Source organism: Rhododendron vialii, chromosome 9a (genome assembly GCF_030253575.1).
Source record: "Rhododendron vialii isolate Sample 1 chromosome 9a, ASM3025357v1".
In the NCBI taxonomy this organism is placed as follows: domain Eukaryota; kingdom Viridiplantae; phylum Streptophyta; class Magnoliopsida; order Ericales; family Ericaceae; genus Rhododendron; species Rhododendron vialii.
This window is the reverse complement of record NC_080565.1, coordinates 31,916,153-31,942,725: the sequence shown is the minus strand read 5'-3', so window position 1 is coordinate 31,942,725 and position 26,573 is coordinate 31,916,153.

Genomic DNA, 26,573 nt, shown 5'->3' with positions numbered 1-26,573 from the left:
TCGTAATTGCACAACTCTTTAGTCTCTCTCCCTGTAGCTTGGTACAATCTCTTTCTTCTCACATCAGCATTACATGGGAGAATGACGCAAGAAAATCTTGGTCAATAAGTTGATTGGACAGGTTCAATGTGTTTGGGTGAATAATGCCGGGAGACCTGTCGAAATAGAAGAACGTGCAATAAAGACAATTACGAATAAATTTGAACTAAAGGCACTGATGCAGAAAAGCGTGTGTGGGCTGAAGAAGAAGAATATTCATTCAAATCCTCTCAGAGCTTCCCAAAAACTATGTTGGGTGTGAAGACTAATTCTAATATTTTTTGAAATATCCAAGATAAACCCAGCTTTTTGAGTTTTTGGGATATTTGGATTTTATTTTGAATATTTTCACGTTTGCTTAAGGCTCGTAAGGGAATTCTCCTCCCCCACCTGACCTGCCTTCCCCTTTCTGTTTCTTTTTCTTTGTACATGAAAAAACCATCTGTACATGTATGACTTAAGGTACAACATGTGCACTCCACACACCTCAAACAAAGTCACGTGCACTCATTCCCAAAAGATGACACGGCTTAATTTTCTTAATTTTACTCATATATGTATAGGAACTTGTGGGTATGCCATGCACACACCACAAATTGGTTGCTCACACACCAACACATCACAACACATCACTCCCACTTGCATCACACCCAATATTTGGACACATAACCCATAAATGCATCTATATCCACATAAAATTAACAACTCTTCCAACAAAAAATAAATTTTCATAATGAAATCAGTAGATGCTTGTAGTTATGGTACGGGATATAATTGCATCAATTGTAATATATGAAAACTATTGATAGCGATAACAAGTATTAACTTAATACTATCCGGTGATGAGAAGATAAAACACCTGAGTATGGTCCGACAGCTTGCTTAATTAATTAGAGTAAAACCACATCACACAATTAAAAGACAATAGAGGCCCTCACCTGCAGTACTCACACTCTGGGGAGATAGTGCATTTTCCTCTGACTTATCTGCAAATAAAATTAATACAAGCAAGAGGAACGGTCACTTGAGTAAGAAGTACTATTCTAAGAATCTCGTCAAATTTAAAGCATCAGGCTGCACTAAAAAAGATTGAAATTCCGGGTCAAACTGTTGGAAGTACCCTTTTCTATTGAGAGCTTAACGTACATGCATTCATGAAGGCTAATACTTCATTTACTGGTCTATGAAAAATTGAAAAGATAGTAAACCATCGGTATAAGATGCAGTATATGAATAGTGATTGGTACCTGTGACTCTTATGTTCATTTATGCATATTTAGGTAACATGCTCACAGATAAGCCACAACCCATACCGTAGAAAAATACCACAGAAAAAAAAGCAAGTACCCAGTGTTGTTCTTAAACTCACCTGTATTCTTGTGGTTGCCAGGTTGATCACTTACTGCTGCAAAATGAGAAAAAGCTACAATCATTGTCATATTCAATTGTATTACAATCTTGTGAATTTTCAGGTCGTATGTAACACCCCGTTCCAGATCGGAAGTCATCGGAAGTCATACATGGATGATCTTGGGCTTATAACAAATCTTGTGGGCTACTACTAGTACCTTGGGCTTAAGCTTTGGGGTCATGTAGTGTGGCTTGTGGATCAAAATCAAGGTACTAGGCCAGTGGTCTGCCTGGGGCGTTACATCGTAACTCTCCGTCACAGTTCAAACTTTCATTTTATTAACAAAACCAACATAACGACAAGTTAACTCCTAACAAAATAACATTCTGTTCACACCACACGCATGGACAAGATTGTTAAAAGCAGAGTTCTACAAGGGATTGCTGGGAGGGACACATGGATCAGATGTTATACTCGGATCAAGAATCGAAATATTGTAGTTTCTGTTGAAAATAGGTGAAATTTTCCAATATGATGATGCCAGCAGTGTTTGGAAATGATTTAACATTAGTGAGGAGAAGATTAGTTTGATGCAATGCATCCTCGATGCTACCATAAATTTTTGCCTTAGACTGTAATGTTAAATTGTAACTACATTGATCTAGGAGAGAAATCAAATTTTCAAATCCCCCTCCAAAGAACTTGATAGACATAATAAACTGACTTCATTATCTTCTGTTTCAGAGAAATAGAAATTTCAAATCTCACTTCAATTTAATTGGAAGAAATCATTTTCTAAAAAGGTTGATAACCATGAGCACAGGTCTGTAGCATGTTGTAATCACATCTCTGAACTTCACAAACAAATAGAAAATAAGTTCAATGCACACACACGTAACAAAAATGAGTAGCTAAGCAGCAAATATGTCATCAGAGGAACCTTTGATAGTTGCTGTATATATCAGAGATGCAGCGGTAATGATTGCCACTATTATAGTCGGTTCAACCATGTTGATGGACTTGAGAAGTTCCTGTAGTCGACCTCAATCGATCTGGAATGTATTCCACACCTGCAAAAAGGTTGCAAATTGAAGAAACAAAATCAATGTATCTCTCAAACAAGTTATGAGATCTTTGATCAGGGAAGCATCATCTTTTTCACTTTGTCCTATCAGATGCATGTATTAGCTTTACAGTGTCTTTCAATCAGAGAAAGTAACTCATGAATGGAGCACCCCTGATTATAAATCCTACAAAAGAGAAAAACACCAAAGTAGTCCTCCTATCCCATGGACAAACAAACGGGTTTCGAAATGAGAATGGTCTCTCTTCATTTTGGTAAAAATGGGTCAAAAGACTCAAAACCAATTTTTTTATGAGGCAAAGATTCTGGAGATCACTTTTAAGTCTACGAAGCACTGACACCTCTAGACGTCGAAGAATCGCAGTGTCAGAGTACGGGGACACGGCGGTACACTTCGGAGATACGTACGGGACACGCCACGTGGCGTGTCCCATATTTTAATATTAAATTTTGAGGGGGACACGGCTGGGGACACGGCGGGGGCTAAACTGCAATTTTTAAAAAAAATTTGGAGGCCAAATTGCAATTTTTGAAAAAATTGGGGGTCAAACTATAATTTTTTTTAAAATTTGGGGCCAAATTATAATTTTTTTTAAATTTCTGGGTATTAAACTATAATTATTTATTTATTTATTTATATAAATAAATAAATATACACGTGGCGTGTCCCCCGTCGTGTCCGTGTGCGCATTTTTTTAGAATTCCTGTGTCTCGATGTCGGTTTCAGTGACCGTGTCGGTGTCGGTGTCGGTGCATCATAGCTTTGAGTGTTACTCGAATTTGAATTTGAATCTGAGTCGAGATTTGAGTAGGGAGTGGACATGGCCCCTTAAATGAGTTCCAATCCTTGACAACGGCCGCTATTTTGTGACATTTTCTATCTCTTGGTCAGAGTTACGAACTCAGAATTGTCTCCAAGAATCTTTAGCCTCATTAGAGCAAATATATAAATCGTTCCAAATATCTCTTAATTTTGCAAAATATTAAGAAGACTATCCAACCATGCCCCTCTTACATCCATGTAGGGGTGTGTTCATTTTATTTTGTGTAGACACCCCATTCTGGACTGTCCAGATAACGTTATTTGTCGATCTTTTATTTCCCCAATGATGATCTTAGTCGAAAACAGTTTAAGGACAAAGGTGTGGTTGAGCTTTGAGCGTCCAGAACCTCTCTCAAAACCCCTTTCAAACCCTTCAAACCAGAGCCAAACAGCCCCAGCAAAACCCAATTGGCATACGCCAGCGTCCTGAAGGCGTACGCCAGTCATCTGCCACGTGTCAGTCATCGACCAGTGGCCCATCTTTTACTGGCGCACGCCAGTTAATAATGGCGCACGCCAGTCAAACCCAGTCAAATCAACTTTATGCAGCAACTTGGGCGGGACTTTTGTGCCACCCTGACGTCGGCTACAGCGTCCCTGATGATTACTTTCGGCAGAGACGTTCCCTCTCTCTCCTACACCCCCCATCAAGGCAAGTCCCATGCATTTAATGCATGGGAGGCTCCAACCTTGTCTTAACCAGCCAAACAGGCCTTAGCACCAGACTGATCTCAGTCACTCCCCCTCTATAAATACCCCCCTTGCATTCATTTGCAAGGGGTTAGTCTCTTTAAGAAGCATAGAGCTCCCTTCTCCTCTCTTCTTGCTCTTCTTCTTCTATTGAAAGAGAAAAGAAGGAAGTCCACTTCCATACACCCACTGATGTTCAGTCGCCATACAACCTCCATCTTCAATCTCTAAAGCTCAACACAACCACCAAACCTCAATACCAAGAGGTATACCACCTTTACGTTCTTTTCTGTTTTCGACCCCTGAGGGGAACCGTTGAGGCCCAGGCTAGTAAGTAATACTAGTCCTGGCCTCAAACTGGTAAAATATGACGATCGTATCAGATCGAACATGGCGCACGCCAGTAAACCTATGCCGTACGCCAGTTTTGGCAGTATGAGCACAACTGGCGCGGGGATCATGGATCGTCATTCTTTTGTTCTGTTTTTCTGTCAATCACTCTTGCATGCTAAATAACCAGTTTACAATTTTCTGTATGTTTGCTACTGTTTACACAAACTTTATTGCTTATTCTTTATCTGTTTGGAAGGCCTCTGGGATCCTTCTGGTCACGTTCCAAAGCCCAGATGATGTAAAAGTCAAGCACTGGGTCAGGATCAAACCTGCGTACGGCAGTCCATGACTGGCGTACGGCAGTTAAAGCTAGGATCCAGTGGCTGGCTCTTGCATCTTAGTTCAGTCTTGGCCTCTTTTCCGTCCCCACTCTGTTTAGGGGGTTTCTTGTCTATGTTCGTGGCTTCAAGACATCCCAGCTGTCTGTAAATATTTATATCCTGCTTATTTAACTGTATGGTTTGTCCTGGGTGTGCGCTGGTCCTTTTCCAGAGCCCAGAGGGTTGCAAACAAGGACTGTGAAACTAGATGAGTGGAGTACGCCAGTCTCCTTGTGGCGTGCGCAAGTCAAACCAGCATGCAGTGGCTCGACCAGTGCATGCTGGTAGAACTTGCTCAGGCCTTTGCGGGGCAGCGTACTGCAATTTGTCCAGTTTGCTCAGTGCTTGTTCTCAATCTATATTTAGCATTGCAATCAAGCCATTCCTAAACATTTTGTCACATAAATCACAACTTGTTAAAGTTTTAACCCCCGTTAACTGTTCCCCCGCCCTAACTAGCTAAAAAAATGATCAAATGAGAGAAAAATGCAAATGTTTTATGAAATGCCCGAGTAGAGACCGATCTCCGGATTGGGCGAGAGGGGTGCCATAAAACCCTTCCCCTCTCGTAACATGGCTCCCGAACCTCAGATATCGAAGGTGACGACGGACCGATCTACGCCTTTTCAAACTCAAACAAACGTGGCAAACGTTTTCGAGTTCGGTTCCTTGGGTGTTTTCACCGCTAAAACCCGAGTGGCGACTCTGAATCGAAGCGTTTCGCCGCGCTTTTTCTAACAAAAAGGGCCGCACCCGATTTTCACAAATTAGAAATTTCCGGGGTCGCGTGCCCACAGTGGCGACTCTGCTGGGGAACTATTGCGTTGATTAATATTTGGCGATTAATACATAATTGAACAAATCGTAAAAGCTTGTCAAAAACAGTATGCTTCGCGCTGCTAAAGAACGGAACGGTAACGTAACAGGATCTCAGCATCCGACCAATCCGAACTGGGGCTTTTTGCTATTGTTCTCTTGTGTAGTTTTCTCCAAATATCAATTAAACGAAAGTGAGCCAAGCTTCAAAAGGCATTTGTTTTCAAAAGCGTTGCATTTTTCTCTCATTTGATCATTCTTCGGCATTCTCCGTTCGTATCGATGGTTGGTCAGCCCCGTTGAGGTGTTTTGGGTAACTGGCACAGTTTACTGGAGCCCGGGGTCCTCGAACGCCCAACAACCTTGGACGATGATGAGTCGTACTACCGTTCGACCATTGCTTTGCTCTACGCGTTGCAATGGGAGGTATATCGCGGCTCTAGTCAGAGGAACCCCTTTAAGCCAAAACCGGCCTCTACAGCGCGTACAATGCATTAGAACCTTTCAACATAAGACAGGAACCCGCAGGGTAGGATTACTTGTTTCTAACCCCATATGTGTTACCGCTTTCCCTATCGCATGCTTGTGCATACATCCATGATCGTTTTGCGTAAGAGCATGCTAGGGCGGCTTTTAGGATGTCTTTTGTCGAGTCTGTCTTGCGCCCACTCGGCGTTTGCCTTGGACCGATGACGAGTCGTGCATCTCGATGTTGCACGTTACCAGAATTTTCAAATCCTTAATCAATGAGACTTCGGGAAATCGATACTTCCTAAGTCCTTGTCTAAAACCCCATCGAGGTTTCAAACCGAAAACTAGGAACAACGGAGAGAATGGCATGATGCTTACACCATTCGGGTTAAAAGTGCTAATCACTTACACCAGGCTCCGGCACAGTGCTGCTTACGCCATTTCGGTTACGGTATCATGACATCTACACCGAGTTGTTCCAAAATCAAGCTTTGAAACTTCGAGAAGGGAGAAAGTCAAAGACTTAGGCTGTTTTGGCATCTCTTAGTAACATTCGATTCAATCAAGGATACACCGTCGAAAAGAAAATCCGAGGATTCCATGGCAACCGTCCGAGTGGCGTGAAGCAGACTCCCCCTAGTTCTAGAGTCTAGGAGGACACCGACGACGTTGGCATGATCATTTTTCAATTCCCGTCTATTCTTTCAAATAAAATGACTGCAGGCTGTCACTGAGCTCTTATACTTTGCCGTCTAGTCATGCCGGTGTCAAAGCAGAATTCCGAAATCAAGAGCCAAACCTACTTGGGACCGTCCGTCGAGTCTGTTTGAGGATCTGATTTGGGGTTCGTCTTTCAGCCGACCGCAACGGAAGCTCTGGCCTGCACTGTGTCACGAGAGGACTCGCCACCGACTACTCCGCACGAGTCCCCTCCGTCTACTCCATCTCCGCCAGCATCTCCCAAACTTGTTAAAACAGAAGTACTAACCATGGCGGATGTCCCACCTCCGAATCTTGCAACCGTCCTAGCCGATCTGCAGCGCAACCTGGCCATCATGCAACAGAGAGCCGACCAGGCCGACGCCTCTATGGCTAATCTTCAAACCCTAATCGAGGAGTGACTTCCCCTGGTAGCAGGAGGGGAAGGAGGTGAAAGGCGTGAACAGGGAGCCGCCGGCCAGGAGGAACCGCTGGTTGAGAATCCCGCTCCAAGCCTAGAAGTGGCAGCTTTGGTCGCCAAAATGGCCAAGTTGGAAGAAGCCGTCGCCAAATCTGAAAGAAAAGGGTCGGGAGTACTAGACATGGACCGCCTCTGCCCATTTCCGAATGCCCGGCTGCCCGATAGGTTCAAAATGCCCGACTTTGCAAAGTTCGACGGTACTGGAGACCCGAAAACTCACTTGTTGGCCTATCATGGAGCCATGAAATTGCATGGCGTCGAGGAGGATGCCATGGCTCAGCTATTTCCGCAAACTCTTGCCGGTCCCGCCTTCCAATGGTTTCTGTCGCTCGACATCTCCAAGAGACGAACATGGGAGGACATTGGCACGGCCTTCAATGCTCAGTATAGCTACAACGCCTAACTCAAAATGACCACTCGGGAGTTGGAATCCACCAAGATGACTGCAAAGGAGTCCTTTGCAGACTTTATCCAAAGATGGAGAGCCAAGGCCGCTCTCATGCCCGATCGCCCAAGCGAGAAGGATCAGATCCGCATCATCTCCCGTAATCTGCAGCCCGACTTCGCCAAAAACCTCGTGTTGGTTCAGGGTGCAAACTTCAAAACCTTCTATGACTCCGGGCTGGCCATCAAAGAAGCCCTTCAAACCGGCGTTCTGCCGAGGAGTGACAATTCCTCCTCCACCTCAGCCTCAAAATCAAAGCCCCGTGCATACACCGGGAACAGCACTGCTTTGTTCGGTGGCAACAGCTACGCCAACGCGAACTCTGCCAACAACCCCTCTACCCAAAGCTCTAACCACATTGCCGACATTAACCAAGTTCAAACCCCTCAAAGACCCCGAAACCGCAACCAACCTCGTAGCTTCGCCAACTTCGAAGCGCCTCTCTCCTCGGTGTTGGAGAAGCTAATCAAAACCGGGCACCTCAGGCCTCTAGCCCCAACTCCGCTTCCTCAAAATCCACCCCCTAGCCATAACCCCAACGCTTTCTGTGCGTATCATCAAATGCCCGGCCATTGCACCGACTCCTGCTACCGCCTCCGTCATGCGATACAGGATTTGGTGGACAATGGCACCCTTCCTACTCCACCCGCAAAGCCCAATGTCATCTCTAACTCCTTGCCCAAACATGACCCTAACCCTCAAGTGAACCAGATAAACCTTAGCTCCACCATATTCAACCCCACCGACCATATTACCTCAACCTTCAACCTAAGACCAGTTGTACCCTTTCCCTCCGAACCAAGCATTAACATGATGGCGGCCGGTTGGGCCATGGAGGACAAAGCCCAGGAGTGGGAAGAGCTTTGCAGTGATTGGACTGAACAGTATAACATGGGGTTCCCCGCGCACCCTCAGGTCAATCAAGTATGGCTAGACCAGTGGCAGGTAGAATGGAACGCGGCGCAGGCTGACCCTCTGGATGGTCTCTCTTTGTTCGCGCTCTTTTACCAGCCTGAATTAAACCCAGTCGAAGTAGAAGCCGAGGAATACGTGTGGGATCCACAGCCTGGTGGATGGCAATTGGGTCAAGGTCTCGAGACTGATGTGGACCAAAACGACTTCGATGAGAAGTACTGGGACCAGTTCCAAGAGGGGGAGGTTGTGCCCGATGTTCGTCGCCCACTAGGCGCCATGTTACCCTTGGTAAATGCTATTGCTGACACGCTCGACCGTCGCATCCATGAATTCGATCCTACTCTCGACTTCGTCTCTGTGGAACAGCCTTGCCCTATTGTTTCTGCTCCCGGGGACGACTGCTCAATCATGGTTCTAGATGCGCTTCCGGCCGACCTCTGGGACGCGGAAGAAACCGTTAAGACCTCACCGCCAGCTGATATTTGGGACGTCGACAACATTGTCGACCTAAACATGGGGAACGAAGTGTGGACCGTCAATGCTGCTCTCGTCGATGGAGGATTTTGGGACGTTCCGTTCGTCACTAACCCGGGAGCGCCATTTGAAGAAGAGGCTGCACAGGATCCCGCCTTTTGGGAAGGTCTAGTGATGGAAGACTTGGAATGGGACACCGCTCTGGGGACAGACTCGGCTGCAACGGTGGCATCAACGGACAGAGGGAAGCGCAAGCTGGAAGAAGTACCGGCCGATCTGTGGGATTCTATTGACTCATCATCTTGGTGGGACGTGGCCAATGTCACTAGGAGCGGCCGAGTGTTTCAGCCCTCCAACCTCCAGGCTGGAAGCTCGTCCAATCCGCCCGGTCAGAAAGCCACTGTTCCTGCCGCCCAGAGAACTGATCCGCTCTTTCCGAATGGGGTTCCAGAAGAAGACGCCATTTTGAAACAGCTCGAACGGATTCCGGCCGTTGTTTCTATCTGGGGCCTAATTTCGTCATCAAAGGAGCATCGAGAGAAGCTGTCCTCCGCGTTGGCCCGGCTCACGGTACCGATCGACATCACTCCCGAGGCCATGATTGCTCTCGTGCTGCCACTTCTCTCTAAACACTCCGTCACTTTCACCGAGAGGGATCTGCCCGTCGAAGGAACCGCTCACAACCGCCCGCTGCACATCACCGTCAAGTGCCGGGGACATTGGGTGCCAACAGTGCTAATTGACAACGGCTCGGCCATCAACGTTTGCCCGATGAGGGTTGCCTACCGTTTGGGATTCTCAAAGAGTGACCTAACGCCCTCCAATCTGGCCGTCAAGGCATACGACAGCACTCGCCGCATGGTGGAAGGAACTCTGATGCTGAAACTGGATGCTGAGGGCTTCGAAATGGATGTAGAGTTCCACGTGGTCGACGTCCCCGCCACCTTTAACCTGCTGCTGGGCAGGCCTTGGCTTCATAGGGCCGACATTATGGCTGTACCTTCAACCCTGCACCAGAAAGTCATGCTGGGGCTGCCTACCGGAACTATAACAATCTGCGCGGACTCTGGGATCCGCCCGCTCACGGATGACGGCACACCTGTTTTGGGTATTATGCACGGGGAAGAAGACTCGGACTTCGGAGGTTTCTCTTTCGACACATCTGGCTCAGTCCTCGCCATCGCCATGGATGATGACTTCATCATAAGCTCCACTGTCCTCGAAATAATGAGGAAGATGTCATTCATGCCGGGCCTAGGACTCGGGGTCAACCAACAAGGGATCGCTGAGTTCCCTGTCTTTCCTTCCAACAAAGGTCGTTTTGGTCTCGGTTACACTCCACCGGCCAAAGACGCCGAAAGGAGGAAAGACACGGGAAAACCTCGAACCCTTTTTGGTAACCCCGACAGCTACTTTGTGCGAGAGGGAGGAGGCTCTGCTTATTCGGGACAGATAGAGCCGTTTTGGGATCCGGAGACTTCCACTTGGCTGCTGGGATTTGAAATATTTGCTACGGACACCTGGTCCGATGAGGAGACGGCCGAAGAAAAACTGGCCAAAAAGGAGTTCGAGAAGCAGCTGGGTCAGACCAAGGGAGAGTTTGACTGGCTGAAGGCTTTTGATCAAGGGGATTTGGAGATGCTGTTCTCCCAAGTAGGTTTGGTTGGCAAGGGCGAAGAAGCTGAAGTGCTGATGCTCGGGCCCGACTCCTCAGATACTCTCGAGGATCCTACTTCTCTCATCGTGAAGGTACAGGGAAGTCTCAATAACTGCATTTTCACTCCGCGTCTAACATGCATTGACGATGAGTCTGAGTCTGACACGGAGTCTGTCAAGTCTAAGTCTAGCTCAGAGTCGGAGCTTGTGCCTCTTGGCCCTCCACGTCGTAGCTTTTACTTCGAGTTCGAGTCTGTTGTACTTGGCAACCCCATGGGGTTTTATGAAATGCATGACCCTACTTCTGACTACTTTGCTAGCTTCTATATAAACTGTGTCGACCCTGACGATGAAGGAACAGACTTCGACGGGGACATCCCGGCTGAGTTGCGTTCCCTCATCGAAAAGGAAGACGAAAGGCGTGCTCAGCCTCTAAAAGAAGAAGTAATTTCTGTAAATTTGAAAGACGAGGACGACCCCCGCATGATACAAATCGGTGCAAATCTATCCCCGGAAAATCATGCCGGAACGATTGAGCTTCTCAAGGAATTTCCCGAGGTTTTCGCGTGGTCTCACAAGGACATGCCCGGCATCGATCCTGATATAGTGCAGCATCGGATCCCGTTGGAGCCTGGGGCTGTCCCCGTCAAACAGAAGCTCCGCAGGATGAGGCCGGATTGGGTTCAGAAGATCAAGGAAGAGGTTACAAAGCAGATTGATGCAGGATTCATAAGGGTTGCAGAATACCCCAAATGGGTGGCCAATATCGTGCCCGTTCCTAAGAAGGATGGAAAGATCCGAGTCTGCGTCGACTTCCGGGACTTAAACAAGGCAAGCCCCAAAGACAATTTTCCCTTGCCACACATTGACGTGCTTGTGGACAACACGGCGGGGCATGCCTTGCTCTCTTTTGTCGACGGATTCTCCGGATACAACCAGATCTCTGTGGCACCCGAGGATCAAGAGAAAACAACGTTTGTCACGGAATGGGGCACTTACTGCTATGTAAAAATGCCGTTTGGACTGAAGAACGCCGGGTGCACTTTTCAACGGGCTCAAACAACCTTGTTTCACGATTTTATCCATAAGACCGTCGAGATCTACGTCGATGACATGATCGTGAAGCCAAAAGAGGAAAAAGACTATCTTCCGACACTCAGGCAATTTCTCAAAAGGCTCCGCAAGTACAATGTGCGCCTGAACCCGCAAAAGTGCACGTTTGGGGTCACGTCTGGAAAAATGTTGGGGTTTCTGATCACTGCGAGGGGAATTGAAGTGGATCCTTCCAAGATCAAAGCAATTCTTGAGATGGAGCCGCCCAAGTCGGAAAAAGGTGTGCGAAGTTTTCTAGGGAAGGTCCAGTTCATCAGCAGGTTTATCTCCAAGTTGACTCTAACCTGCGGGCCGTTATTCCATTTGCTCAAAAAGGGGGTCCCATTCGAATGGACGGAGAAATGCCAGACCGCTTTCGAGTCTATTCAGAGGTATTTGCAGAACCCACCGGTACTGATGCCGCCAACGCCGGGTCGGCCTCTGATTCTCTATCTGTCCGTTTCTTCAATAGCCATGGGATGTCTGCTAGCACAGGAAGGAAGCAATGGGGTCGAGAAGGCTGTGTACTACCTAAGCAAGAAGATGGTCGGATCTGAGGAGCGCTATACCCCTCTGGAAAAGACGTGTTGGGCGCTAGTTTGGGCTACAAGAAAGCTTAGACACTACATGCTAGCCTATTCGGTGAGACTGATTTCTCGGATGGATCCTATCAAGTACCTGTTCGAGAAGCCTACGCTCACCCATAAGCTAGCACGTTGGTTGCTTCTGCTGGCTGAGTTCGAATTCCAACATGTCACGAGGAAGTCTGTAAAAGGGCGCGCTGTGGCCGAATTTCTAGCCGATCACCCGATCGACCGCCCGGAAGACATGGATTTCACATTCCCCGACGAAGAGGTCCTAACAGTGGTCGAGGAAGTATGGACGCTCTATTTTGATGGGGCTGCTAACCAGAGGGGGTTTGGGATTGGAGTGTTGTTGATCACGCCCGCCGGTGCTCACATTCCGCTCACCTTCAAGCTGAATTTCGATGTCACCAACAATCAAGCCGAGTATGAGGCCTGCATCGTCGGAATGGAAGCTACTATCGCTTTAGGAGTCGAGAAGTTAGAAGTAATTGGCGATTCGAACTTGGTGGTTTCCCAAGCCAATGGAGATTGGAAGGTTCGTGAAGATAAGCTGAAGCCTTATCACCAAGATTTGGAAGAACTAATTCCTCGCTTCAATAAGGTGACTTTCACCCATGTCCCACGCTTGAAGAATCAGTTCGCCGATGCTTTGGCGACTTTGGCTCCAATGATCGAACTTCCAATAGGTGTTAAGTTGCGGCCAATCGTGATTGAACAGAGGGACCTGCCCGCTTACGAGTATATCAACGCCATTGATGATGTCGATGATGGCCTACCATGGTACCATGACATTTGGAACTTTGTGGAGCGCGGGGAGTTTCCTACTGAGGCCACGAAGAAGGACCGGATTGCCTTACAGAGGCTGGCTTCTCAGTACATCATCTGTGGGGGGAAGCTGTATCGAAGGTCGCACTGCGGAATGCACAAGCTCTGTGTCAACGGCGTTGAGGCAACAAGGATAATGGAGGAGGTCCACGAAGGAGTCTGCGGGCCTCACATGAGTGGCGTCATGCTCGCTAGGAAAATCCTCAGGCAGGGTTATTACTGGTCTACAATGGAGACGCAATGCATCGACTATGTCCGGCGCTGTTACAAATGCCAAATCCACGCAAACTTGCAGCATGTCCCTCCATCTAAGCTGTATGGCATGTCTTCACCGTGGCCGTTCTCTGTTTGGGGCAGCGATGTAATCGGGATGATCAGACCGTCTGCTTCAAACGGCCACAAGTTCATACTAGTGGCGATAGACTATTTCACCAAATGGGTCGAGGCTGAGTCTTACAAGACACTGACAACGGTTCAGGTTGCTCAGTTCATTCGAAAGAACATCATTTACCGGTACGGGGTTCCTCAGGCATTCGTATCCGATAACAGAAGTCATTTCAAGGGGAGGGTTCTGGAGCTCTTCGAGGAATTTGGTATCGAGATCCACCATTCAACGACCTATCGCCCACAAACAAATGGGGCGGTCGAAGCTGCAAACAAGAATGTCGAGATGATCATCAAGAAGACTGCCGAGTCTGCACGGGATTGGCACGAGCAGCTGCCTCTCGCCCTCTGGGGATACCGGACGTCTATCCGTACTTCAACTGGTGCAACTCCTTTCTCTTTAGTCTATGGGATGGAGGCAGTACTTCCCATCGAGCTCGAGGTACCGTCGCTGAGAATCATGGTCGAAAGCGGTCTTGAGGAATCTGACTGGTTAAGCGGAAGGTTTATCGAGTTGATGTTATTTGATGAGAGAAGACTCCGGGCTTTGTATCATGTTCAGGGTTATCAGCGTCGAGTTGCTCGAGCATTCAACAAAAAGGTGAAGTCCAGGGGCTTGGTCGAAGGAGACATGGTCACAAAGGAGATCCGGGCTCCAGTGTTTGATCCCCGCGGGAAATTCAGGCCGAAGCGAGCCGGGCCATACATCATCAAGACCATCCTATCCGGGGGTGCTGCTAAGCTCATCGACCTCGACGGCAATGAATTCAACACCATGGTCAACCTGGATCAGCTCAAGCGTTATTTTCCCTGAGAGATGCTCGTTGGGTCGAAAAACCACAAGGGTGGGCGATTCCAAGCAAAAGTTAGAGCAGCCTGCTAGACCGAAAACCTAAAGAGGCGGTTCTAGGCAAAAATAAATAGGCAAAAGTCGAAAGCTCGCTAGACCGAAAACCTGAAAAGGCGGTACTAGGCAAAAGTTAGAGCGTAAAAGGAGAGGTAAAATACACGAGTGAACCTTGGCCTGAACTACGTTCTGACCTGATTCCCTGGAAAAAGGGATACGTAGGCAATCTCACCTTGAGATTCGGTCACATTCCATCAAAATTTCGATCCAGGTTTGACATTCTTGGGTCCACATCGCAGTTTGAGGAGGTGGATCACAAGTCAAAGGCAGCACTGAAGCGAATCAAAAAGGGGGAAACCCGTTGTCTTTAAACTGTATTGAAAATTACTACTTGTAATACATAAGCTGAGCATAAAAGCCTTAAAAAAAACAGTTGAAGCATGAAAAACAGAACAAAATGCTTAAGAAGCCTAACGGCTCGCAGTTTATTCTAAGCATAGCAAAGTGGCCTGGAGTCAGTCAATATTTTCTCTTGCATTCACCTCTGCTCTCAGCCACTGTCTGTAGCGGCTCTCAACCCTGTTGAAAAATCCGGCATCTCAGCCTGAAGGGCTCTAAGGCCCCAGCGCCGTTGGTAACCATTGAGTGTTTGAGCGTTGAAATTCGGGACACGAAAATCCCCAATGCTGATGCGGTGGTTCTCTTGAGAAGCACCCAACTGTCGAAGAACACGGCCGGGGATGTAGAAAGTGAAGCTCGACAGGCCCGCGATCACCACCCTGTCGAACCCATCGGAGCGGATGGCCATGTCCGGGAGATCCAACCAGGGGCACCTCCAGGCAATCTCGTCAGGCTGCATTTGCTGCATGAACTCGTACCAGCCTTCTGTATCCATGTCAGGGTAGCGCATCTCCCTTTGATGAATCCTTTTCGGAAAGAGACTCCAACCCGCCACCGGAGGGTGCAAAAGATTCAGCCTGTCCGACAGCCACAACTGCATGAGAGGAAAAGACAAGTAAGAAGCCAGATAAAACCTGAGCGAAAAGACAAGTAAGGAGCTAGGGAGCAGCCTAAGCCGAGCGTCGAGGTAAAATGAGAACGTGAGAAAAACCGAAAAAAGGTGAGCTGAGTGAGATTACCTGAAGCAAGAGAGGGCTGCCGCTGAAAACGGCCGACTGGCCCGTATACACCAAGTCCAAACCCGAGAGTGTCTCAGCCAGGACCAAAGGGACCACATTCCTTCGCGCCCCCATCTGTGCAGCAACGCTCACAAGCGAAGGGCTGACCTGCCCATGGGCCGGCACGAGCAAATAGGCGGCCAGCAAGCAAATTACCAAGGCGAAGCGGCGGCGCGCCTGGGCGTCATCACTATCCAAGTCGCCGTCCGGGCTGTACATTTCGATCAACCGCATGGTATTCAATTGGCCGCCCTCGAGGATAGTATTCGCCAAGCCCCGGGAAATGTTGAGTGAACTGGCCAACAGTTTAGGCATGCTCGCTTGGTAGGGCGGAACTACAAGCGTAGGGGACGAGAAGGTCCGAAGGTACGCCTGGAATTCCTCGATAGTGGGGCACATCTCGTCGTCGCCAAAGCGAAAGACATGGACGTCCGGATCCCAGAATCTGAGAGCAGCCTGCAAGAGCGCTGGGCGGAGTGGCACATGTCGAAGAAAGCGGAACGAGGCAAGGCCGTGGTATTGAAAATTGAGCCAGTCAACGCTTAGAAATTGCGCTAACCAAGGCCTAAGTAAAGTCGGGAGGGGGTTATCCATGGCAAATGTTGAAGTATACTGGGGAAAAGAGGAAGCAATGCAGTCCTGAAGACTACAAAACTTATGCCTCTGCTTTATAGGCCTTGGCCTTGCCCTTTCATCACCATTAAGCCACCAAAGCTTCATGCTAGCTTCCAAACCTCCCCTCTGCAAAGGACACTGCCCCCTGAGAACCCAGAAACTGTGTGCAAACCGTGTGGAAGTAAAAACAAAGTGGCCCCTGAAAAAGGACAGTTGGTCAGTCAAGTGGATCTGGCGTTCAAGAACCTGGCGTACGCCAGTTTATAACTGGCGTGTCCGTGTCCCCCACTTACTGGCGTACGGGCCTCAACTTCTGGCGTGTGCCAGTAGGTTTCACCAGAAACCAGTTTGCAGCAGCTACTGCCTCCGCATGTTCGTTTTTGATTCCGGGGTTGGTTTTTGCCATTTGAGGATTCATACAAGTCACAAACATCATTTAAGGCTATGGCAGCGCGTCGGATTCTAAAAGCCATGCCCGATAAAGATTTTGGACCCCCGGTGGCCCGTGTCAAGCTAAAATCAAGGATACATATGGCCAAAACTCGTTTCCGGGGCTCTTGCCAAGTTTTGTCATACCATACATGTTACATAGGCCTTGTGTGACTGTGTGGGGGTGTCGGTTTCAGTCCGGGACCATATCGAGTCATCTTTGGCGTCTTATGTCCATTTTTGCGACATTTTTAGCTTTTTCTTAGTATTTCTCTTGCACCGGGGCAATTTTACCCGTTTTAATGGCTCGTGCAAGTCATTATACATCTATGCTACCTTTCAAAAGGGTCAGTTTCTTTCCCCGGGGAGAATCTTGGAGTTTGGCCTACCGGCGCCCAAAACTCCCGTATCCCCCGCGTGTCTGGGATACGTGTCGTATCCTAGGACTTTTCTATCCATCTTCTCTTCGAGCAAAGTCAATTATGTGCGTATGCAAGTGTCTGTTGTCGACTCAAAGAATTCATCAATGCATGTTAGATATTAGCGGATGTTTTGTTCTTTTCCTTTACCAAGTCTCACCAAAGTAATGGGAAAGCGATAAAACAGAAAATGCATATGTTATATACTACTGTGTCAAAGCTAACGATGGAAATGTATCAAGTATCAAACAGCACAACGGCCCGGGCAGAGCTAAATGTATCAGGGCACACTCGCCCACAAAATCAAAAGGCACGCAGGCCCCATCCAAAATGTCGAAGTATCAAAGTATCTATCCAAAAGTGGCAAGTACTGGCAAAACAAACTAAGGCTCGGTGATAGCCCTCAGTCATCAAAAAGGTCTTCCTCGTCGTCGTCGTCCTCGCTGTCCTCTACCTCTCGAGGGTCTATCCGGAACCTCGGATCGCTCGCCGAGTCGGAGCCGCTGCTAAGGGACGTCTCCTCTTCCTCTTCTTCCTCTGCCTCTTCCTCTTCTCTCCTTTTCTTCTGCGAGGGTCCCTCGGCAGGCTTCTTCTCTGCAGGCCTCTTCCTCAGCTCCCAGCGGAACTGGAGCTCCTCGCTGGCCGGAGTAATTTGCACTCCCCGTTCCACCCTTGCCGCTGACCGGGAAGAGCTCGAAGCTGCTTTCTTTGCTGGGGGAGGCCGCACGCTCTTCCTCCTAGGAGCCGCCCTAGCATGTCCCTGCATAGTCATTCAATTCAGTTAACATACATTGTGCATATTGTATATATTGAAATGCTGAGTGCAGGAAATGTCAAAAGCAATCCTGATCAAAAGTAAAAGGAAAAGTTATACCTGAGGCTGCTCAACGGGAGCTGGAGCTGGTGGTGGGTACTCCAACTGCAAAGAGGCGCCGCCGGCTATCCTGTGGAACTCTTTCTCCATGGCCTTCATCAGGCGAGCTGCCTCCCGTACCCATTCTATCGGAGCCTGTGACAGATTTCGGGACAGAATCAGAATGCAAGCCAAGTGTACATACTGAAAACAAATATGGGAACTACAAAAGGGTAAAGGAATGTCTTACCGGCCCTGTGATCTCTGCTGGGTCTGTCCTGGCGGGCTCGAACCGAACTACAACCTCCTCTCCTGCCGTGTCCCGCACAGCTAGGGTCCAAGAAAGCCGAGGCAGCGCCGTCGCTGTGGCATAGTCGCTCCTTTCTCTCGGCTGGGCTGTCCTGCACTCCCGGCTCCGCCTCTCCTCGCCAGCCTCAAGCGCCTCGCTCTGCACGGCAACATGCTCCAGCACTCCAAGTGGCCTAGCCAAGCGCTGCCTCCGGTAGACAGCATAGTCACGCCCAGGCCTCAGAAAGGCAGCAAGCCCGGCCGGAACAGTGAAACGCCTCAGCTCGGCCAGCGTGTACTTATCCGTGTGAGAAGCATGAGGAGGCAGTGGCCCGGGCACCTAATACTCAAGAGAGCCCAGTGACTGCCGTGTCACTCGATCACCCAGGTACCACCGCCACCCGAAAGCAGACTCCAACAACACCCGGCTTGCTGTCACCACCCTGCTTTGTGCTAGGTACTCAGGCTCAGGCTCGGCGCTACTCCACGGGTTCCAATCCACCTGTAGGACAATGGCACAGATTTTAAAACATCAGCGACAGCATTAAAGCAATTCTAAAAGGCAGGATAATCAGTTTGGCATGTTCCGTACCTGGGTACCCGACAGCTCGTCCAGGTACGACCGAAAGGCTAGGAGGCTCCCTCTCGACTTCTTCTTGCCGCTGTACATGGGACCCCAGATCATGGCACGAGGGAGCATCCTCAGATTCGGGCACTTGTTCTCCGGCGGGTACATCTTCAGCACTTCATAGGCCCACAGCTGCAAATGGTCAGGCAATCAAAGTGTCAGAATACAGTTCATAGGCAAGTTAAAGACAAATGCAAGAAATACAAAAACGGGAAGTAAATGACAAGCTTTGTTTCCTACCTCCCACACTCTCCAGTAGCCGGCCGTCGCCTTCTTTCCGCGCGAGAACTCTCCCATGAAACTATAGCAGGCACCCAGAGCCGCTCCTCCCCAGTCAAACCTCGAAGCTGCGCCTAAGTCATGGAGGGCCTGTAAGTAGGACAGGTGCACTGTGGATCGTTTGTTCGGGTACAAGGTGGCCCCGAACAAGTACAACAAGTAGGCCCTCGCCATCTGCTCCGCCTCCAAGTCTGACTCCGGCTCCCTCCCATGCAAATACCGCTTAAACTGGTCATAATGGATGGTCTCCGCCTCACCCGCCGGCGCCTGCCCCAAAAACCATGCCAGAGCCTCGGGATCCCTGTAAATCTCTGAGTCAAACGGGATAGGCTCTCCACCTACCCTCAAGCCTGTGAGCGCTGCAAAGTCAGACGGGGTCACCGTCATCTCCCCAAACGGCAAGTGGAAGGTATTTGAGGAATCCCACCACCTCTCGGCCAATGCTGTCAGCAGAGCGTGGTCGCTCTTCACGGCCGTCAGAGTAAGGATAAACGGCCGGAACCCTGCAGCGTCAACCAATGCCCTGACTCGCTCGGGCAAGCTCCTGTACAACTCAAGCGAGCTCGCTGGACCTCCATGGCCCCGAGTGCTGGCTGCCCCCCTCTGCACAGCAAAGACAGACAGCAGAAAGAATTTCATCAATAATTGCAAACCACACAGTTAGTCGAATTCAGAATTTCAAAAGTAACTCTACAGGCGAAACAGGTATCATAAAGGTCGAACAGAGCTACCGGGCACTTGTATTCTCCTGTCCAGTCCTGCTATCAGTCGAATCAGTTCAGAGGTATTCCTTAGTCAGGTTCCGAGCTACAAGGCCTCCCTTTTCTCAAGGTACATCTCTCAGTCGATTGCACGAGTTTTTAGTTTATCAATATGGTCGATTCAAGCTATTGGGCACGCCATCCGGGCGTCCGTCATGTCATGGCAATCTACTTAGTCGAATTCAAGTTCAAAGGACAGTCTTATTGATCAAAGCCACTTATGGTCGATTCTAGTTTGGCACTAACCGTTTTCTCAAAGTCATTGGGCATCCTGTAAGTCGATTCAACTACTTCAAGTGTTCTATCATTCAAGTTAAGTTTCAAAAGTCGAGGTATGCTATTCGAAGTTCTACTTTCTCTATCAAATTACAGTTCAGGGTTACAGTCAACAGGCATTGCGAACTACGCTACGACAGTTCAAAGCTACATTTGGATTCAAATGACAAGACATGCATATCAAAGGAAAAGTTCAAAGGAATACCTGCGCCCAGTTCACGGACAGGTGTCTCTGAGGGTCTCTCAGAACAAGCTCTGCGTCGTAGCTCCCCCTCAAAGGTGCCAGGCTATCAATCCCAGACGGAATAAACACGTGTGGCTCGGGCAGAACGTACGTGGCCGCGTCAAACCTAGCGCGGGGTGCCAGCCGTACAGACTCTGCGAGTGTCACCGCCCGCTCAAAGGACCACACCTCCCCCTGAGCCTCCTCTGCTGCCCCGGTCTCGCTCACAAAGGCCTCCTCCTCGGCCCTGGCCCTCTCGGCCTCCTCCCTCAAGCGTTCCTCCTCCTGCGCTCTCTCTACTTGCCGGGCTCTATCCTCCCTTGCTGCCAGTACTGCAGCCACCACCCCCGGGTTCTCCCGGAGCAACCGGCTGAGTTCTTCCTCGGACACAAACTCAGCAAAGTCCCCCCGAGTGATGGGTACGTGCGCTGAAGACCCCACTGCAGGCCTAAACTCCACCTCCCCCATGGGTACCTCTCCGGACACTCCCTCCTCAACCACGGGACCCTTGCCCCTCGCCGGATCCCTCGGTGGTGTCCCCGGTCGATCACCACCATCACCACTGCCACTGCCACTGCCACTGCCACTGCCACTGCCGCCGGCTCCAGCCGGGCCCAGACCAGTAATCACCACGCCTTCTACACCGCTCCGTGGGTCCAATCGCCGAACCTGAGGACCCACTGTACGGACAACAGCTGGCGTACGCCCCTCCTCCCCTGGCGTACGCCGCCCATCACCACCACCTGCCTCTACTGCATGGCCACCACTGCCATCGTCGCTGCCTGTACTGTCTGCACCGATGCTCGATGAAGCCCCTACCGTCGTTTGATCGTCGATTCGTGGCCCCGGGACCTCGATTTCACCCCTTGGTTGGTTCCTTTCTTCTCCGGCATCACCATTGCCACCACCTTCACCGGATTCAGCCATGGATGGAGTGGGCCGAGTGGATGATGGAGAAGATGAGAGATTGAGTAGGAGGTTGAAGAGTTTTGAAAGAGTTTTTGGGAGTTTAGAGTTCGAAAACTGAAGAATGGCGGTTTCCCGTCTGATACAGAAGTTTGTACGACGTAGGGACCGTGCTGGGCCGGGTCTGGGCTGGATCTGGGCTGGTTCGATCAAGATAGCTGGCGTACGCCAGTGAGATTATGCCGTACGCCACTAAATTTTGGGCCGCAGGCCCAACTCTCTTATGAAGGTTCAAATTTGCTTCCACCTCGAGGCCCGAGGTGGCCCAGCTTCATATTAGCTCACGTGGACCCATCCCCAAGCAGAGGCTCGTCCAAATTCAAATCAACGACGATCCACGCGTCCAATTTCAAATCAACGACGATCCACTCGTCCAATTTCAAATCAACGACGATTTCAAATCAACGACGATCCACTCGTCCAATTTCAAATCAACGACGATCCACTCGTCCAAATTCAAATCAACGACGATCCACTCGTCCAATTTCAAATCAACGACGATCCACTCGTCCAATTTCAAATCAACGACGATCCACTCGTCCAATTTCAAATCAACGACGATCTATCCGTCCAATTTCAAATCAACGACGATCTATCTCGTCCAATTTCAAATCAACGACGATCTATCCGTCCAATTTCAAATCAACGACGATCTATCTCGTCCAATTTCAAATCAACGACGATCCACTCGTCCAAATTCAAATCAACGACGATCCACTCGTCCAATTTCAAATCAACGACGATCCACTCGTCCAATTTCAAATCAACGACGATCCACTCGTCCAATTTCAAATCAACGACGATCTATCAGTCCAATTTCAAATCAACGACGATCCACTCGTCCAATTTCAAATCAACGACGATCCACTCGTCCAATTTCAAATCAACGACGATCCACTAGTCCAATTTCAAATCAACGACGATCCACTCGTCCAAATTCAAATCAACGACGATCCACTCGTCCAATTTCAAATCAACGACGATCTATCCGTCCAATTTCAAATCAACGACGATCTATCTCGTCCAATTTCAAATCAACGACGATCCACTCGTCCAAATTCAAATCAACGACGATCCACTCGTCCAATTTCAAGTCAGCGACGATCCTCTCGTCCAATTTCAAATCAACGGCGATCTATCCGTCCAAATTCAATTCAAAGACGATCTATCCGTCCTACCATCTGCTTTCCCGAGCAGAGTCGATGCTTTTGCAAAAGGGATCATTCCCCAGGAGAGTCCACATTCCGTAATCTGGCTATCAAAGACAGCGAAGCAGCGGTCTATTCGCCCCTACGTCGAATCAAACAGGTTCTTCAAAGTTCTTGCATTCTGGATAGCCTTGAAAGAGGGTGTCTAGAAAACCTTTGACGTTACTTGTCTCCAGTCAATGGTGCATCAAGTGCCGTCAAAGGGGGGCTTCTGTAGACACCCCATTCTGGACTGTCCAGATAACGTTATTTGTCGATCTTTTATTTCCCCAATGATGATCTTAGTCGAAAACAGTTTAAGGACAAAGGTGTGGTTGAGCTTTGAGCGTCCAGAACCTCTCTCAAAACCCCTTTCAAACCCTTCAAACCAGAGCCAAACAGCCCCAGCAAAACCCAATTGGCATACGCCAGCGTCCTGAAGGCGTACGCCAGTCATCTGCCACGTGTCAGTCATCGACCAGTGGCCCATCTTTTACTGGCGCACGCCAGTTAATAATGGCGCACGCCAGTCAAACCCAGTCAAATCAACTTTATGCAGCAACTTGGGCGGGACTTTTGTGCCACCCTGACGTCGGCTACAGCGTCCCTGATGATTACTTTCGGTAGAGACGTTCCCTCTCTCTCCTACACCCCCCATCAAGGCAAGTCCCATGCATTTAATGCATGGGAGGCTCCAACCTTGTCTTAACCAGCCAAACAGGCCTTAGCACCAGACTGATCTCAGTCACTCCCCCTCTATAAATACCCCCCTTGCATTCATTTGCAAGGGGTTAGTCTCTTTAAGAAGCATAGAGCTCCCTTCTCCTCTCTTCTTGCTCTTCTTCTTCTATTGAAAGAGAAAAGAAGGAAGTCCACTTCCATACACCCACTGATGTTCAGTCACCATACAACCTCCATCTTCAATCTCTAAAGCTCAACACAACCACCAAACCTCAATACCAAGAGGTATATCACCTTTACGTTCTTTTCTGTTTTCGACCCCTGAGGGGAACCGTTGAGGCCCAGGCTAGTAAGTAATACTAGTCCTGGCCTCAAACTGGTAAAATATGACGATCGTATCAGATCGAACATGGCGCACGCCAGTAAACCTATGCCGTACGCCAGTTTTGGCAGTATGAGCACAACTGGCGCGGGGATCATGGATCGTCATTCTTTTGTTCTGTTTTTCTGTCAATCACTCTTGCATGCTAAATAACCAGTTTACAATTTTCTGTATGTTTGCTACTGTTTACACAAACTTTATTGCTTATTCTTTATCTGTTTGGAAGGCCTCTGGGATCCTTCTGGTCACGTTCCAGAGCCCAGATGATGTAAAAGTCAAGCACTGGGTCAGGATCAAACCTGCGTACGGCAGTCCATGACTGGCGTACGGCAGTTAAAGCTAGGATCCAGTGGCTGGCTCTTGCATCTTAGTTCAGTCTTGGCCTCTTTTCCGTCCCCACTCTGTTTAGGGGGTTTCTTGTCTATGTTCGTGGCTTCAAGACATCTCAGCTGTCTGTAAATATTTATATCCTGCTTATTTAACTGTATGGTTTGTCCTGGGTGTGCGCTGGTCCTTTTCCAGAGCCCAGAGGGTTGCAAACAAGGACTGTGAAACTAGATGAGTGGAGTACGCCAGTCTCCTTGTGGTGTGCGCAAGTCAAACCAGCATGCAGTGGCTCGACCAGTGCATGCTGGTAGAACTTGCTCAGGCCTTTGCGGGGCAGCGTACTGCAATTTGTCCAGTTTGCTCAGTGCTTGTTCTCAATCTATATTTAGCATTGCAATCAAGCCATTCCTAAACATTTTGTCACATAAATCACAACTTGTTAAAGTTTTAACCCCCGTTAACTGTTCCCCCGCCCTAACTGGCTAAAAAAATGATCAAATGAGAGAAAAATGCAAATGTTTTATGAAATGCCCGAGTAGAGACCGATCTCCGGATTGGGCGAGAGGGGTGCCATAAAACCCTTTCCCTCTCGTAACATGGCTCCCGAACCTCAGATATCGAAGGTGACGACCATAGTTTTAAATCGCGGTATCGGTCGCCGTCGCGGTATCGGTCGCGGTATATCGGTATCGGGACATATCGGTGATACGTCGCGGGAATCGGGTGTCGCGGTCGTGAATTTTTAAAAATCATCAGCAACATGTATAAAACTTGAAAAATATACTTTTACCCCAAACATTGGCTTAATTATCACATTTACTTATTTTCCAAGACAAGATCCAAAATTTTTGCAAAAAAGCTGTGAAAAAAGCTGTGAAAAAGCTGTGTGGAAGGAGTTTTTTGTTTTTTGCTTTTCTTTTTTTTTTTCAGCACCGATACGTATCGGCCGTATCGGCCGTATCGGTCCAAATATCGGTTACGGACCGATACGTATCGGGAACCGGCCGATACGCCTGTGAATTTCAATCTCACCGATATATCGGCCAATATCCGTATCGGAAGCCGAAAATTCCGGTACGTATCGGCCGATACGGTACGTATCGGCCGATATTTAAAACTATGGTGACGACGGACCGGTCTACGCCTTTTCAAACTCAAACAAACGTGGCAAACGTTTTCGAGTTCGGTTCCTTGGGTGTTTTCACCGCTAAAACCCGAGTGGCGACTCTGAATCGAGGCGTTTCGCCGCGCTTTTTCTAACAAAAAGGGCCGCACCCGATTTTCACAAATTAGAAATTTCCGGGGGCGCGTGCCCACATTTTGATAACTCGGTATATGGCCTAATGAACTAAGCCATGACCCCGTTGGATTGCTGGTGTACTTCTGAACATGTATAGTTATCCTGGATTATTTCATTCTAGCTTGCAGGCTGTTGCTTACAGCTCTCTTGGATATGAAATTAGAATGGCTACGCTTCTTGGTAAGTGTTCTTCTTTTCTTCTATTATCCTAACTAGATCCTAAGTCACTTACCCCCTGCTATGGTCTACTGCTGTTGGTAGCTGTAGGCTGCTGGTGGAGGCCGGTCTTGGAGGGGGCCGGCGGCTCGGTTGCTGTCGGTAGAGTTAGGGTTTTTTTCTTTTACGTTATGGGCTTGGCCCAATAGATGTTCTGGGCTTGGCCCTATAGGTGCGGGTTTGTCCCAATACATGTTCGGTTAGCATTTTGCCAATCTCAGTTTTGGGTCTCAGATTCTCGGACATAGGCTTGTTCTTGTTTAAGGATATGATGCCGTCAAATCCGTAATCTTTTAGTCTTTGAATCTTTGTAAAACTTCAAAATTAATATAAAAAAATTCCTTTTTAAAAAGAAAGTCACTTACCCCCAAAAACCTTATGTATTTAGCATTTTGGTTCAGAATTTAACAGATTTAAAAGTTAAATTACAGACAAGGGACGCTCAAACGGCCCAGAAGGAGAACAAAACTCATAGCGTTAAACTTTCTTGCCAAAATTCCATAAAGTCTTTACATCGAATGCTTGGAAGCCATTCGATGCATGTAAGCCCGTATATATCGAATGGATCTGGACACACAATTGTGTCTGAATTTGTTTTCTGAACTTGTGTTCCTACTTCCTAGGCCTTTTGATTGGAGAAAGTTCAACTAATCGCAAATCCTTTTTGAAAAAGGGGGATTGAATACTTACCGGTTGGTAGTGGGAGAAAACACTAGCTTTATAACCCTTCTTGCATCAACAGATAATGTTCTGTATTGGGGCCTGCAAACCAAAAAGGCTGTTAAAAAAAGGGGATACTATGTTCATAAAAGGTGATTAAAAGTATCGCAATATTCAGTCAAACGAAATAAAGAGAAAATGGTGATTATAAAGAGACAAAAATGAAAATAAAAGTCTATCAGTACCTAAGTCACATAATGCACTGTGCTTGGGCTTTTAATGTTCGCTCTCACAGATTTTTAATAGTTTAGGTTGTGTTTCAAATACGCTTTTAGGTCTCCTTTCTTACACGCGCCCGCGCCCGCGAAATGTGACTTATATAAGTAGTATGAATCTATGATGCATGGGATGGGATATGGAAGGTAGGAAACTTCTGCTACCATGCATGATAGGAGACGACAGATTAGAATTCGTCCTTGAAAATGACCAGAAAGAAAGAAGAAATTGTAAAGT